General features: G+C 44.1%; 1 protein-coding gene across 1 annotated transcript in view; it reads right to left on the bottom strand.

Moving 5' to 3' along the window:
* Window positions 1–15889, bottom strand: part of LOC126176277 (partitioning defective 3 homolog) — a 286886-nt gene that overhangs the window by 214148 nt on the left and 56849 nt on the right. The window lies entirely within an intron of this gene.

The following is a 15889-nucleotide window of genomic DNA, read 5'->3' as shown; positions in this document are numbered from 1 at the left end:
TGCGTTACATCAGTTACCAAAGCGAACAGTGCAATAAAATAGCTGATTCCACTATTCTGCCATCAGTCATTAGTAAAATGCACCGTAATACTACTCATTCCCAGCACCAACAGCGTCGTCATAGGTAAATTTGGGTGCACAGTGTATCTGGACTGTTGTGACACGCCTAGAGCTTGCAAGACTTATTTTAGACATTTCGTACCTCCATCATGAGGACATTTGCTACCTCCGAATGCCTGTACACAAGAGGCCCTTTCTACAATCCATTTTACTTTTATTTTCCTTTTTTCATTCAGATACATTGGTTTATCTGCTTCTTTGTGACGATCTTTTTGAATGCGAAACAAGCAACTAGCACATTTACTCATAATAAGCAAGGCACACGTAAGCAGTGTTTTGTAGATGATCCCACTATTTTACGGGAATATTGATAGCTACGTGTTCTCTCTCATTATTTTCGTTTTATTACCTTGAGCTGGATTCTGTAATGCAACTTCAACGTTGCAGGGAAGTGTTCGCTGATATGAACTGTGTTATGACCGTGTGCCAGACAGAAAAACTAATTCTAACACGTGCTTGAAGAGATTAGTTAAAGGGCCGTTGCCTAAAAATAATACTGCATACTGTTTTTATGTAGACTATGTTTTCGAAAGCCCATTTTTATGTAAAAGATATCGACGACAGACCCTGACTACTTCATCGTTTGAAATCCGATCCGCTTTAATCGGCCAGAGTTGCCAACTTCGGCAGATGAGCCGCTAAGAACTTAGTATTTCACTATACTACATGAATTTACAACAGATCATGGACGAGTGGTGAATGATAACCGGGAAGAAATTATACGGCATTCACGAGCACAGATAGTGAAGGATAACTTCAGCCAAGTATGTGGTGTTTGTGGGTAGAGGTATTTATTGCAAACATAACCCCACTTTAAACCTTGAACTTAAAGTTTTGACTATTCCCCTTCAATCCCACAGCATAAATGTCTATACAGTAAAATGTGTCGATGAGCTACAGATCAATACAAGAAATAGGCTTCTCAAAGGATCTTAAGATGTTCGAAGAAATACTCCGTAGAACAGAAATACAGCAACAAACCACCACCGTGTGTAAGTCGCTCTAACCTCGACATAGCACTCGGTATTGAGACGATTACTTAATTCTGCTCCCTAGAGATAAAAATAGTCCTCCAAATAATGGGCACGTACTTTTTTGTTTCAAGCAGAGCAAATAAGAGAAACGTTTCAGTTGGCGACTTCCGCTCCCAGAAACTGCGTCAACACAAAATTACAGAGCTAGCGTCGACAGTCTCTCACACTGGCGGAAACGAATCACACGGGTTGCAGGGCAACAAACCCACGAACGAAGGTCCACCACAGAGTTAGTGAGTGAGAGAGAGAGAGAGAGAGAGAGAGAGAGAGAGAGAGTATGTGTGTGTGTGTGTGTGTGTGTGTGTGTGTGTGTTTTTTTCTTGGGGGAGGGGACAACACCGGATGCCAAGCCGCGCGCCTGTAATTCAACGCCCTCGCTATTATTAGCGACAATGAGGAGCACCTGTGAGACCAGAGAGCGTCTTATTCGCGAACCTATTTAAGCAACCTCCACCCGTAGCAAGCAACTAAATACCATGCTTTAGGAACGACAGCTGAAAACAAGGAGCACCAGAGGAGATCACTGGGAAGGTGCACGCAGACTCACTCTCACAAAAGGCACTGCTTACGCGTGGGGTACTAGGACAATCCAGAGCGCTGGTGAAAAGAGGATTTGTTCAAGAAACCGAAGATGAGGCGGGCCGCCTTCGTATCTCTCAACTGCCCCTGGAGATGCAGGTAGCCTTCACGACAGGGCATTGCGGTGCGATGAACTGCAAGTTATAACATGTCTCATACCTAGGTATGCTTCTGATGTCGCACACATCTGTAATAATGATTCTCGAGACTGAAAAATCACACTTTATATCACTCGGAAAAAGATTGCTGCCTTTCTTTCTTGTAGAAATCCGAATGGCGGACCTGGAAATGTCATCCTAGAACTGACACAGGACCCCATAGCTTCTGTCTGTCGACTGCCACTTGATCTCTGGCGGCTTGTTATTACTGGCGTCCGTATTCTGTTGCCATCCCTTATTCTGTCCGACTGATTTTACGATAGTCTCCATCGGTATGATTTTCCTGTAAAGCAGCAAAGACAAACGGTTGCTGAAGCAAAATTTTTCGTCTTGAAATTTGTTATGACTTACTTTACTCGAAATGGTTGGTTGGTTGGTTTGGGGAAGGAGACCAGACAGCGTGGTCATCGGTCTCATCGGATTTGGGAAGGATGGGGAAGGAAGTCGGCCGTGCCCTTTCAGAGGAACATTCCGGCATTTGCCTGGAGTGATTTAGGGAAATCACGGAAAACCTAAATCAGGATGGCCGGACGCGGGATTGAACCGTCGTCCTTCCGAATGCGAGTCCAGTGTCTAACCACTGCGCCACCTCGCTCGGTACTCGAAATGGTGTTCCATTTTGATGGTAATCCGTTTATTTAGGTTAGTGTTTCGTAGTTTTTATGAAGGTTATGCCGCATTTACAAACTTGCCACATAATTCGCTGCCGCTGTTAAAACCAGGTGCAAGGATTTCGTTGGAGTGGGTGGGACAAACCGAATGCTGCAGTGTGGTCACAAGTGACATTCTGAAACGTAGCACAATATGCGTGAGAGAAGTTCATCCAAACACACTGCAGCCTCCCATCATTAAGTAGTGTGCTCTTTAAAATACTATGACGTCTAAATAGTGAAGACACCAAAAATGAACTGCGCAATTTGTGATGCATTAACCAAAAGAATATTTACTATGCTAGTGAAATGATCGTCCAGGAAATTCTAATTGGTAAAGGGAAACATTTACAAACCGTCGTTTAATCAACAGCTATGACTGGAAGACGTGACTCACAATCATAGACTGTTTTTGGTGTCACTTAAGTAAATGCAAAACACGAACGTGCAAGATTACAGCCTTAGCTTCATCATCCTCTTGCAGTAGAATTGTGAAGTGGTGGTTAGAACTGACGTTTTATCTGGCCGTGGCTAATTTGCTGCAGCACTTGCTAGAGATTATGTCATGGGCGCGGTGAGATTACACAAGTACTGCAGCAGCTTAAATGTCATGGAGCAATGAGATCATTCTTGCTTAGTCTGATGTCTCTTACTGTGCATCCATTCTCAAAACCACTGATTATCACCAAAGCCGACAATACTGTGTTTTACTGTGAACCAGGAGGAGTGGTTCCTGTTTTATAAATTATACCTCAAGGGATGTAATTTCATTTTCGAAATACTTTTCGGAGGGGGACTGCAAGCCTTTGATAGAAATAATGTCAAAAACACCAACAAGATGATATAACGGATGTTGACATAAAACATACGGATCACTCAAGATCTAATGCATGGAGATGACTGGAGCTGGACTTTATCCAGTTGTGAACGTCAAATGAATGAGTAAACGATGTAATTCAAAAGTGTTTGTAGAGCAGTAAAGATTAATTGTTCGTTGCGTCCAATACCTGTTTTTTATGCATTTCTACGCCGGGACTCAAAGTTCAGCACTAAACTGTACCCCATACACACAAAATCTTTCGCCACCACATAGTCCTGTGTTTCGCTTCTGTCAAAGAGAGACGTCATCTATGCCCACCCACTCCTGGCACAACACTTTTGGCAGACCCGCCGGATTACTCTCTAGCGGGTTATTTCTGGCGGTTCCGGTAATTTTCACTCAGATAACTCAGGAATGTGAAGCAGTATTGAATTCCGTAATTATTTCATTTACATAGACTGACGAAATAAAATGAGAAATTAAAAAAAAATACTTAAGAAGCTGTGACAGTTTTAGTTTTATCCTCGATATTTACATTCCTATTACTTTTAACACGCCCGCGCATTTGTTCTGCTGCGTGGCCCCTGCTGCCTACTACCTGTACAAGTGCCTTCCTCCATTGGCTGGTTTCCTGTGGCCGCTCGAAAACGATACGACGCTACTGAACTGTCAGTATCGACGATTCGTCTCCCAGACTATACAGTTCTTCACGAATCACGATCCTTTGGGAGGTGGTATAATGCCGGAGCTAAGAATCAACTGAGCAGTCCACCTACCAAGAGACCTACGAGATGGAAGTCGTGAGGCGTGTTACAGTTGAGTTCAGCAGCTGAAGGACGAGCTTGTAAGAAACGAGCACGCGAAGGTCAAGAACGTTTCCGCTGGGCAGTTTTCGCACAGGCGTGGCTGGTGCGGAAACGTTCACGGGTGACCGGCCAGCGACCGCAGTACGGGCTGCGTCTGGCTGTGTGTCCGAGTCTCGAGGCTGAAAGCGGCCGCCGCGCTGCGCTGGAATGCCGGACCGGCACCGTTAAACAGCGAGCCGCGTAGAGCTGCGGAAACCAACCGCCCCGCACCGCTAGCTACGGCGACGACGACACTCCTACTGTGGTCACGTTCCCAAATTCGGTGCTCGGGAGTTGCTCAGAAGGGGTTTGTCTCATCAAAGTGTAATGAAAGGAAGCAGGAATGTAACACAGGGTGCTTAAAAGAAAAGAGCCAGTCTTACAATCGGAGGTACTACGGGTTGTTCAAAAAGTCTCTGCGCAGTGCCGTATGATTGTTAGCCGCGCGTGCCGTATGCCGCAGTGAATACACCGAAATGAAACTGAGTGAAATACAAGTTATTAATTTATTGAATATCCATTTTTACTTACAAATTTTCACATTAAATGTTGAAAGTGTCCCCCCTGTTGTTGAATTCACAATTCAATTCATCTAATCATGTTTCCAAATACAAGCTGTAACATTTTTCTGTAACAGAAGCAGTGAATGTGGATATTGCAGTTTTCAAATTCATCGATGGATTTTGGACGGTTTTTATAGACAGCTGCTTTCGCTGCACCCCAGAAGAAAAAGTCAGGTGGTGTTAGGCTAAAGTCCCTGTGAAATTACGCGATCACCAAAAACATCAACAAGCAGTGACGTTCAAACGCGAGCTGTATGTGCGGTTGCACTATCTTGTTGAAAATAACGTTCAGTATTTCACTTAACACAAGTTCTCCCAAGAATCGGTACAGAATATCACTGTACTATCGTTGTGCGTTTATTGTTTCGTTGAAAAATAAGGGACCTACAATCCGACTTGCAGTACTCCACGTACGAGAATTTTGCGAGTTCATGTACCAGGATAAATGAAACCATGCCTCATCAGTGAAAAATGATTAAGAATATCCCCTCCATTGTGTTGAACGAAATTTTTGAGCCATTTTTTCAGTTCTTGCACGACTGTCACTTTGTATGGGAAAAGTTCTAATTTTTTCCTTACAGCTGTGTGGGCCATTTCGATACTAACATCGATTTCCTGGGCGAGTTTTCTTACAGACTTGTTCGGACTCGTGGACATTTTATCGGAAATACCGAGTAGTTTGTCCTCAGACAAAACGGTAGGACGACCACTTCTCGGTGCATCTGTCACTTAACCTGTACTTCGAACGTTGTTAATCAAATCTCGCACAGTATCGCGATGTGCCAGTGTTGTCTCCGGGAAAACTGAATTAAATCTTTGACGAACTGAAACCGTGTATTTACCGCCAGCTTTGAACACTTGTTCCACTAAAACACACGTTCTTCAATGGTTAGCATTTTAACAGCGACAAAAACGAAACAAACGAACAAAGGAACTAAACTTAAACGTTCACGTCAACACGTAACGACACACACCAACGATACACACCAACGATACTACTGACGCTGGCTGAGACAAACGAAACAGTGGAATGTTGGGAGAGTCCACGTGAAGAGAAGTAACCCAGGCAAGCGAACAATCATACGGCACGCACGGCTAACAATCACACGGCACTGCGGAGAGACTTTTTGAACACCCCGTACTTCTTAAAAGTAGAAGAAAAGTTACAATAATGCTATTTTCGGAAACCAATATCAGTTGAGATATGGGCTGTTGAAGATCTGTAGTTCACAGCCTGCAGTTTGTTAACAAACGAGGTACGATTCACAAGAGATGACATTGTAAATTACCACAATACGCATGTCTGGTCATACGCAAAGCCTCGAGCAATCACGGAGCTCAGGCGTCAGGATCGCTTCCGTATCACTGTATGGACAGGAATTATCGGTGACCGATTTATAGGAACACACACTTTAGCAAACAGATTAAAAGGCGCTGTGTACCACCTGTTTCTGGGCTACCCTTAGAGAAAGACGACTGGTCTGCGTACCATGGAACGTCACCCCATTTTTCTACTAATCGTTTCATTCTTAATAGAGTTGTCTATGTGTAACAGTCATAGGATGAAACACGCTTGTCAATACCTTTTTCAGACATGAAGCTGATCATGTTCACGACCGACGTCGATAGTCATTAATAAAAATGAAGCAGTACAACTGCTCTTTTTAACCTTATAGTAATTTGTTATACCGACCGGTTTGGGAGATAACATTTCACTTTGTTTTCGATACACATTTTCCCCCATTCAGACGTCCGCCTTGACAGCTGCGGGGTCAGTGTGGTTGAATGTGAACCGAAGGGGGCACGGCTTCGATTCCCACGCGGGTCGGAGATTTTCTCTGCCCGGGGACTGGGGTTGTATCATCGTCGTTTCATCATGAGTGACGCGGAAATCGCTTAAATAACGTCACATAAAGACGAGATGGGTGAGGGGGGGGGGGAAGAGAGGGAGAGGGGAGAGGGGGAGAGAGAGAGAGAGAGAGAGAGAGAGAGAGAGAGACAGAGACAGAGACAGAGAGAGAGAGAGAGAGAGAGAGCGTATCTTGTAATGCTTAATTACATAAGCCATTTAATCTTAACTTAATTCTGTTATGTTACACAAATACATGCTGTTAATTTTACACGGTGTTGTTTTCCGGAAATAATGATTTCTTATACATCACTTCCGCTTCTGACAGAATAATAGTGCAGGCCCAGACACAGACTTCCGTTGAGATATACCCACCTCTGTTACAATCCTAGTTTCTCTTGACACACATAGTGGAAGATACATGTACTTTATTCGTATGTTCATCAATCGAATTTCGGAATATTGCTTACATGCGCTGTATACACCTACTTTATTAAACTAGGTTAGATATGCCTCTAAAAGATGGTACATGTATTTAGGTTGCTTTATCATAAAGATGTTTCAGTCTTTATTTGCTCTTTTGACAGATCCGACTTCGTCCTCACACACTTCCTATTTTGCACTATTCTTTTTCTCACGATTCTTATTCCCAAAACCTCCCGTTCGGTGTTGTATATTCTAATTTGTGTACCCTGTCAGTTATCTGCAATTACATTATCTTTCATCTCCTAGCTTACTATACCTTGAACACGGCTTCCCGGGTTCGATTCCCGGCGGGGTCACGGATTTTCTCTGCCTCGTGATGACTGGGTGTTGTGTGATGTCCTTAGGTTAGTTAGGTTTAAGTAATTCTAAGTTCTAGGGGACTGATGATCATCGATGTTAAGTCCCATAGTGCTCAGAGCCATTTTGAACAACACAATGCCACAGTCACACTGCCTTCACCACTCGTTGGTTGGTTCTTTAAGATTTTCAAATGGAACTATGCGATCTGCACCCAACGAGTGTTACAGCCGACAAGCAGAAGAACCGTGTCGGTAATAGTCGAGCCGTTCACCGTCAAGTCGCGGGTCGCTGGTTCGAGGTCCGCCCCCGCAATTCCTCCGGCGTCGTGGCGTAGCGTGGCATTGTGCGCCGTTACCTAACGGATACAAGGCGCGCCGTGTCGCCGCGGGCCAACACACACACACACACACACACACACACACACACACACACACGTGCTGTATGCGTAGCGAACGAGGTTCGGTTCGCTGCTCGCTGGCAACAGACCACTAACCGTTCGCCTCTTGGCGTGTTTCCAAATACTACTTGAATTGTACGGAAGTTAAAAACATCTTTTATACAAGTGGGGATCTGCCTTACAGCATATCTAATCATGAATCTGTACGAACCTCTTGTTTGACATTTATCTACAGTCTAGTTGACAACTTCCGTGCGCTGACAGCAGTAACGAAGTTAATCAACACTTATAATATTTTCTGTTACACGACTGTTAATGTCTCAGTATCCGCCTTATTGACGGATTTATCGATAGGTTAGACTGTGGTATGACGACGACAACAACCGAACAGGACGGTAGCCACCCTTAGAAAACGTTGGCTGTAATCTTAAGAACAAGGCCCCAGGAAAATGGAAAGTTGCTAAATTACGGTTATTAGTTTCATTTCTGTAGCCAGTACTTCAATTTCTATTAGCTTCATATCTTCAAAGAATTCAGCAGAGTTTTGAGTTTAATCGAAAATATCTATGAAAATCTTTTACTTTGTTACAGAGATCAGTGAGCAAATGAAAATACTTTGTGATTAAAAAAACCACTTTAGAAACTATAACATAGTGTAGGCGGTCGTTGGGGATTTTCATGATATGTAAAAAAGCTGCCTTTATGTATTATTCAACAATCTATTTCGGTCTTTATTAGACCACCTTCATGTTATAAATTAAATTAGTGCATTTATTATACATACAATGAAATTACTCATCCTTGAAGAAATGTATAACATTTGACATAGGTATGAAACGATGTAGCATCGCAGTCATCAAAGCTATAGCATCAAAGACGTCCAAGTCCACGGCAGAGAGTACTTCTCACTGTATATGGTGAAGTGTCTTCTTGGTTCGTTCTCTAATGGAATGCTGGCAAAATGGCTGCCTGTACGCCTCTGCGTGAGTGTTATGTACAAGGGTTAAGGCCGGAGAATCCGCTCTTGGAAGAAAGTTCTCGAGATGTAAAGGCGTTTTTGAACGGTGGTCAACTCAAAACTTATCAGCATTTCTTTCACACAGCATCGTCAGACAACCAAACCTGTGACTGTTTGTGCTGCCCTTCTTTGTACACGCTTGATGCCTGTTTCTCATCCGACATGATTCGAATCCCACAAACGTGAGCAGCAATCCAGTATTGTCTGTACAAGTGTTTTGCAAGCGGTCTCTTACGTCCACAAACTACTGTTAGCTGGTATCCCACTTTCTGAATCTAAGCGTGCCGTTCGATTTACTTACGCAGTCCCACAGTGCAGCAAAACATTTAGTTTTCACTTGTTATCTTTTGGTTTCTACTTCAAAACTGAATCAGTTACCGATTTGGTCAGAGAAAACCGACACGCCGTTTCCTGGAACGAAAGAGGAAAAACAGGAATTCGTCGTCCGCCCCCCCCCCCCCCCACCCCCTCCGTATATCCCAGCTGTACAAAAATGTGGCAAGTTTTAGTTATGAATTTTGTCTACCCATTTTTACTTCGCCTTTTATTATTCCTAATCTTCAATTTTGGCACGTTAATCCTATGATATGGATACGTGTACTACGCGTACATAAGGACTGCTGCAATTTATGCGGATTTGGTGCAGAGAACCCACCATTTATAGCCGCCCTCGCCTAAAAATAAAATAAATGAACAGCCCCATATACTACGTGACACCTTCTCGTCTTAAGGTATTTAATATACAATTAGTTGCTTTAGTTACACAATTTTGGTTTTTGCTGAACAGGAAAGTACAGTAGTTGTGAAAATAGAGAGGATTTCTAATGGCATCCTCTAGCATAATATCCTATTGCTACATGGTTATAAGAGAGACAACCACACAACACCAACAATGACGTCTAACCTGCATGGGACATGTGTACAAAGAATTGCATCACATATTTGGGGCAGGTTACAGTGCTTTTCGTAAAGTATAACGAGAGAAGCAGTTACAGCAGATGAAATGTATCTTTGGTTGCCTTCAGGCGAACTCACAGGCCTAAAGAATTCTTTGATGAACTCCAGATATTTATTCTAAGACAATGTTAATTGATTCTAACATACTTTGTTTCTAGAAACTGATTCTATCAAGTGAAAGTATGCGACCTGTTAATGTACAGACAGTTATGTAATTACTGTAAGCATGTACCGTACGGCTTTCACCGTATTAACTGCCATCTTCAGATGTGACAGTGATCCAGTAATAGTTTTGTCATAATCTGTAAACACTAGTACATGCATACTGATCATCAAAAATGTTACAAAATATGTCAAAATATGCACACATCTTGCCGTCAAATGGCAAAAGAGACCGCCTTGCATATATTGACATATTGTGTAACATTTCTCATTATGTTCAGAGTGCATGTAGCTAGTGTTTATTGATTACGACTAAACTATTTGTCGATTATTGTCACATCTGAAGATAAGCCGAAACAAAGTTAATTAACGGCGATCTTGACATAATAAATTATTGTTTGAATATTTTGTTTCCTTAGGGTAACTAATGTCTCTTAGTTTACTATGACTTATGTCATCGTCTCACCGGGATGTCACTAGTCGCTACCAGTGCAGTACGCATCAAGTCTGTTGAAAGCAATAAGTAATGAAGGAGTGAGAGTGGATGGCCTTCCAATCCTGCTCACCGAGAACGTCGTCTTCCTCCGCGTGTCACAGCCGTGTTGCCAAGTGTGCACCCCTTTTATAAAAAGCACTGGTCGGGAAAAAAAACAATCCTGCTGCAAAATATCTGCGCCATTGTGTCATTCGGTGCAACACGGTCGACTCAACACCTGGTACACAACCTAGACTAGCCATTTTATGTTGCTGAACCTGCGACGACGACTTGCATTATCCGAAGAACGCTTAGCAACACTTGCTTAGCCTTTTGTTCTTGGAATCATGTAATCCGCACAGCGCACCCCATGTGAAATGGACACTTCACATAAACAACTGCATTCACATATCGTAACAAGCTTAGGCAAAAGAGAACAAGTATTTTAATGTATGGTTAGCATTTTTGTAATCGCCACGACCACACCAAGATCAACTGTTAGCAGTATGGGTGTGTTCCCGTTCTAGTACTATACGAACTGTTACCTTCTTCAGCTGTCTGCTGAAACAAGTAAAGCTTCTTACGACGGTGAGTCAAATGAAAACGTTAAATTTGTTATAACAAATCGAAATTTCGCGCCTTTATCCTGCAAGTTGGTAAGCGTGCTACAAACAGCGTGCAGAATGGCCTGTAGGTGGCAGCATAGTGCAGATGCACACATGCCGTCGCAGTATCAGTACATAGATGGCCGCCCCACTTGCGACTTGCACCAGGGAAGAACAGCATTCGGTTAATCAGTTTTTGCGTAGTGAAGGTGTGAAACCTATTGAAATGCATTGACGAATGAAGGTTCAGTACGGTGATGATTGATTGTCACAGGAGCAAGTCTACGAATGGAGTATGAAGTTCGCAAATGGTGTGACTTCAGTGGAAGATGCTCCTCGTCCAGGTCAGGCACAACGAGTTGTGACTCCACAGAACATTGAAACAGTTGAAGCCATAGTGAAGTAAAACCGCTGAGTGACATCGCAGCATGCTTACAGATTAGCCATGGGTCAGCACACCACATTGTGCAATGTGCTCCAGTTTTACAAAGTGTCTGCAAGATGGGTGCCGCGGCAGCTGACGCTTGAAATGAGAGAACGACGTGTTGATGCTTGTGAAGAACTACTTCGGCGCTTTGAACGAGAAGGTGATGGCTTCCTTGCAAGAATAGTTACTGGGGTCGAAACCTGGGTTCTCTTCCACCAACCGGAAACGAAGAGAGCGAGCAAGGAATGGCGCCGTTCGTCATCACCAAAACTAAAGACGTTCCGAACAGAACCATTAGCAAGGAAGGTTATGCTAACTCTTTTGGGCCGATAAAGGCGTCATTTTGGAGCATTACATGCCTAGAGGGATCACCAGTGCGTCATACACAGAGCTCCTACAAATCATCTGAGGCCTGCAATCAAATCAAAGCGACGTGGATTACTGTTTGCAACATGACAATGCAAGGCCACACACTGCCCGTACAACAGTTGCAACAATCACAGACCTGCATTTTGAGTGTCTTCCTCATCCACCATACTCACCAGACCTTGCCCCCAAGTGATTTCCGTATGTTTGGGCCAGTCAAAGAGGCAATGGGAGGAAAGAAGTTCCGTTCTGATGAAGAGGTGCGCCACGCGGTGCATGAGTGGTTGCGCGGACTACCAAAAGAATTTTTTTCTAAAGGAATTTATGCACTTTGTAAGCGCTGGAGGACTTGCATAGAGCGTGGGGGAGATTAGGTTGGAAAGTGATACAGCTTTGTACCACTTCCGCACAATAAATAATATTTTAAAACATATTTAAGGTTTTCATTTCACGCACCCTCGTATTAAATGCACTGTTCAGCTACTTCTACACGGCGATACGGATGGGAAAACCGGCAGATTTCGGCTGCACACTTAGCACTTGCCTGCCATTATTGAGGTAAGTTCCATTCTGGACATTAACGATAGTTAATTAATCGATTTATCCTGGTTCATCAGCTATCAAATACCAGTTGAAGTACTTCGTCCCATAAAAATAAGGGGACAAAGTTCACGGGGAAGAATCGTCCGTGCTGACGTCTGCGTGATCCTGCGGATTAGCGTAACAACGCGGTGGCCATGAAAAGAAGCGTATCAGTGCACCCAAGTCAACCTCCTACACTTCTTTACTTTATAAACTGCTTACATAAGGGCTGCCAGCCTCGATTTTCCTACGAGACAAGCCTAAATAGACAACTCCTGTACGATTAGCGTCAGAGAAATAGCACTGAAAGAAATTCCAAGAATGCAGCACTGGACCCAACAGTAAACACACGCAGTACATACTTGTTTAAAAAAGCACTGTTGAAGGTGCAAAGTGTCCATAATAGGAGATCCTGCAGTGTTCAGGACTTCCAAATGCTATTCTATTGCGGCACACATGAGAAGATATACATTAAATGTATTCGTAGTTGCGAATAATCACAACCATCAGCTGTAGAATGGAATGACGACAGTAAAAATTTGTGCCTGATCGGGACTCGAACCCGGATTTCCCGCTTATCGCGAGCAGTCGCCTTACCTTTTGGCTATCCGTGCACGACTCACGGCCAGACCTAAACCTCCATATGTCGTGAAGTATGCGTGTACGACCTTCACTCGTACATCCATTACGTATATTCCCGTACAGGTCAGACGTTACACTTTAAAGTCGCTTGCTCGGTATCGGCAGAGAAATACAACAGTGCAGTGCCTGTGTTATTCTGATTACGATGTATGCATGTCCAAAGGAACTTTGCTTCGTAATCAGAACACGAGCACTGCACTATCGAACGTGAACAAAGGGCTACACAAAATCGTCAGTGAGGGCCCTTCGAAAATAAAAGTGAGAAGCTTTTAGTAGTTAAACACTTATTTAGTCACAGAGATGAACGTTATCCATTAAGAACATACTAATAATCGACTAACGGAAGACAAAAGAGAGAAAATAATAATCGACTAACGGAAGACAAAAGAGAGAAAATAATAATCTTTTAAGGGAATACAACAAACATTTGGAACGTTCTTCGAGACACTATACTCTTAATAGGTACAGTTCATCGCAAACTGAAAACGATCCCGGCTAAGGAGAGTTCTGTTGCCAGTGAATTCAGCAAAGAGATTTCCGGAAAACAGCGCTGCTGTCAAGAAGAAAATGTCTCCCACACAGGAAAAGTTTTTTTTCGGGCCGCCCAAAACATTCAGCGAAACCAGTCGCCAACAGTTGTGAAAATACACTAAGAAAGAAGGGAAAAAAAAGACGCACCACGAAGGAATTATCTGAATGGGACGGAAATCCGTAGATACGATGTACATGCCGGCCAAATTAAATTATTACCATTCCAGAAAAATTGGATGATTTATTTAAGTGAAACAGCTTCACAAATTGGAAAAGTAAAAGGTGCGTTAGTCTACGTCTAGCTCTTGTGCAAGGAGTTATTCGGCTCCGCACTGAGTGATAGAGGTTGTTGGATGTCGTCGTGAGGAAAATCCTAATTCTGTTCATTTGGCGCGTTAGACCGCCAAAATCCAGAGAACTGGATTGCCGTGCCCACGCTGCCCCAAACGTTCTCAGTTGAGGAGGGATTCGGCGACCTTGCTGGCCACGATAGAGTTTGGCAAGTACAAGCAAGCAGTAGAAATTCTCGTCGTGTGCAAGCGGGCATTGTATTGCTGAGATGTAAGCCCAGGATGGCACCCCAGACCATCAATACGACCGGTGACAGTCATGCTGGTATCCCACCGCTACACGGAAAGTCTAGACACACGTCGTCGCGGGTCATCGGTGCTGTATTCGAAGCGCGAGTCGTCACTGCAGACAATTCTTCTCCAGTCAGTGAAATTCCAGGCACAAGACGTGTCTAGAAACGCACCGGACAGCGGTGAGGTATCAATCTGAATGTCGGCAGCCACACTGCCCAACAACCAGGAGTGATGGTTTGTGGTGTCATTTCAGTTCGTCGCATGAATCCCTTGGTAGTCTCCCGCGCCACCGTAACACAGCGGTACGTCGATGCTGTTCTACGTCCCATTTGATTGCCCTTCATGGCAAGCCATCCTGGTCTTATTTCAGTAAGATAATGCCCGCCCTCACACTACGAGTTTCTACTGCTTATCTTTGTGCTTGCCAAGCCCCTTTCTTTGTCAGAGCGTAAATAGAGACAAGAAGGACTCTTACAGCTGAAGTCTCCTCCATTTGCGTTCAATTATTTACAAAGAAGACTGTTTTAGTATCTCAAATGTCTCTATAAACTTTCGATGTTAACTTCGTAGAAGACTCATCCTGTACACGAGGTGCTATCCCAAATTTTCGGGACTGGTGCTGCCATCTGCTGAAAACCTTACCTTTAGACTTACGGTCACCATCACCTTCGAAGTAGTTCCTATCCGCACGTACACACCGGTCCCAGCGCTTCTGCCACTGGTCAAAACTTTTCTAGAAGTCCTGTTCTTTGAGGGTGTTTATCACCGCCAGCGATGCTTCTTGAATCCTCTCTAGAGTGTCGAACCGACAGCCTTTAAACTTGAGTTTCAGTTTTAGGAATAGCGCGAAATAGCAAGGTGCCAAATCTGTCCAGTACGGTGGGTGGGGTACAACCGCCATGTTTTTTTTTGCCAAAAAGTTCCTGGTGAGCAAGGATGTGTGACAGGGCGCGTTGTCGTGATGCAGCAGCCATTTCCCTTGACGCCAAAATTCGGGCCGTCGTCGCCGTTCGTTTTCACGGAGCCGTCGCAAAAGTCACATTAGTACGCGGAATTCACTGCTTGGTTGGGCGGGACGAATTCTTTGGGCACAATTCCCCTGGTATCAAAGAAAACGATGGTCGTGCTCCTCACTTCGCTCTTCACCTATTTCGCTTTTTTGGGTCTTGCATAGCCCGGGCTCTTCCACTGGGACGGTTGTTGCTTTGTCTCTGGGTCATAACCGTAAATCCAGCTCTCGTCGCCGGTGATAACCCGTGACAAGAAGGTTGGATCATCAGATGCGATCTGACGAAGGTCCGTGCACACTTCAACACGCTGTGCCTACTGATCGGCAGTCAAAATCCTTGGCGCAAGTTTTGCGGCGACAAAATGCATGCCAAATTCATCAGTCAACATTCGTTGACATGTCTCATAACCTGTACCCAGTTCATCCGCAAGGTCTTGAATGGTTCGACGTCGATCCGTTGAAGTTTGGCAACAATGTCTGGCGTTGTGCGGATAACGGGCCTTCCAGTGTGAGCATCACCTTCGACGTCTGTACGGCCGGCCCTGAACCGAGCGTGCCACTCAAACACAAGCGCACGGCTCACGCTCTGTCCCCCAAACACTTGTTGAATCATTGCAAGGGTATCCGTAGCACTTTTCCCGAGATTCGCACAGAATTCGATACACACGCGCTGTTCTGTTCGCCGATCCATCGTAAAACCGCCACACACCAAACACAGAGTATTACGGAA

Source organism: Schistocerca cancellata, chromosome 3 (genome assembly GCF_023864275.1).
Source record: "Schistocerca cancellata isolate TAMUIC-IGC-003103 chromosome 3, iqSchCanc2.1, whole genome shotgun sequence".
Classification (NCBI taxonomy): domain Eukaryota; kingdom Metazoa; phylum Arthropoda; class Insecta; order Orthoptera; family Acrididae; genus Schistocerca; species Schistocerca cancellata.
Note: the sequence above shows the minus strand (reverse complement) of the source record. Positions and strands in the feature narration are given on the sequence as shown.